This window comes from Balaenoptera musculus, chromosome 8, assembly GCF_009873245.2.
Source record: "Balaenoptera musculus isolate JJ_BM4_2016_0621 chromosome 8, mBalMus1.pri.v3, whole genome shotgun sequence".
In the NCBI taxonomy this organism is placed as follows: Eukaryota; Metazoa; Chordata; class Mammalia; order Artiodactyla; family Balaenopteridae; genus Balaenoptera; species Balaenoptera musculus.
Genome location: NC_045792.1, coordinates 80,643,710 through 80,645,722, shown reverse-complemented (window position 1 = coordinate 80,645,722; position 2,013 = coordinate 80,643,710).

Here is a 2,013-nt window from a genome sequence, read left to right as displayed (position 1 = left end):
AGAAGAAGAGAAAAAGAAAGGGTTTGAGAAAATATTTGAAGAGATTATAGTTGAAAACTTCTAACATGCGAAAGGAAATAGTCAATCAAGTCCAGGAAGCACAGAGGGTCCCATACAGGATAAATCCAAGGAGAAACATGCCAAGACATACTAATCAAACTATCAAAAATTAAAAACATAGAGAAAATATTAAAAGCAACAAATAACATACAAGGGAATCCCCGTAAGGTTAATAGCTGATCTTTCAGCAGAAACTCTGCAAGCCAGAAGGGAGTGGTGGGACATATTTAAAGTGATGAATGGGAAAAATCTACAACCAAGATTACTCTACCCAGCAAGGAACTCATTCAGATTCGACAGACAAATTAAAATCTTTACAGACAAGCAAAAGCTAAGAGAATTCAGGACCACCAAACCAGCTTTACAACAAATACTAAAGGAACTTCTCTAGGCAGGAAACACAAGAGAAGGCAAAGACCTACAATAACAAACCCAAAACAATTAAGAAAATGGTAATAGGAACATACATATTGATAATTACCTTAAATGTAAATGGATTAAATGCTCCAACCAAAAGACATTGACTGGCTGAATGGATACAAAAACAAGACCTGTATATATGCTGTCTACAAGAGACCCACTTCAGACTTAGGGACACATACAGACTGAAAGTGAGGGGATGGAAAAAGATATTCCATGCAAATGGAAATCAAAAGAAAGCTGGGTGGCAATTCTCATATCAGATAAAATAGACTTTAAAATAAAGACTATTACAAGAGACAAAGAAGGGCACTACATAATGATCGAGGGATCAATCCAAAAAGAAGATAAAACAATTGTAAATATTTATGCACCCAACATAAGAGCACTTCAATAGCTAAGGCAAATGCTAACAGCCATAAAAGGGGAAATCAACAGTAACACAATCATAGTAGGGGACTTTAACACCCCACTTTCAGCAATGGACAGATCAACCAAAATGAAAATAAATAAGGAAACACAAAATTTAAATAACACATTAGACAACATGGACTTAATTGATATTTATAAGACATTCCATCCAAAAACAACAGAATACACTTTCTTCTCAAGTGCTCATGGAACATTCTCCAGGATAGATCATATCTTGGGTCACAAATCAAGCCTTGGTAAATTTAAGAAAATTGAAAACATATCAAATATCTTTTCCAACCACAATGCTATGAGACTAGATATCAATTACAGGAAAAAAATCTGTAAAAAATACGAACACATTGAGGCTAAACAATACGCTACTAAATAACCAAGAGATCACTGAGGAAATCAAAAAATACCTAGAAACAAATGACAGTGAAAACAAGATGACCCAAAACCTATGGGATGCAGCAAAAACAGTTCTAGGAGGGACGTTTATACCAATACAATCCTACCTCAAGAAACAAGAAAAATTTCAAATAAACAACCTAACCTTACACCTAAAGCAATTACAGAAAGAAGAACAAAAAAACCCCCGAAAGTTAGCAGAGGGAAAGAAATCATAAAGATCAGAGCAGAAATAAATGAAGGACACAATAGCAAAGATCAATAAAACTAAAAGCTGGGATAAACCATTAGGCAGACTCATCAAGACAAAAAGGGAGAAGACTTAAATCAACAGGATTAGAAATGAAAAAGGAGAAGTAACAACTGACACTGCAGAAATAGAAAGGATCATGAGAGATTACTGCAAGCAACTATATGCCAATAACCTGGACAACCTGGAAGAAATGGACAAATTCTTAGAAAAGCACAACCTTCCGAGACGGAACCAGGAAGAAATAGAAAATATAAACAGACCAATCACAAGCACTGAAATTGAAACTGTGATTAAATATCTTCCAACAAACAAAAACCCAGGACCAGATGGATTCATAGGCAAATTCTATCAAACATTTAGAGAAGAGCTAACATCTATCCTTCTCAAACTCTTCCAAAATATTGCAGAGGGAGGAACACTCCCAAACTCATTCTATGAGGCCACCATCACCCTGATAC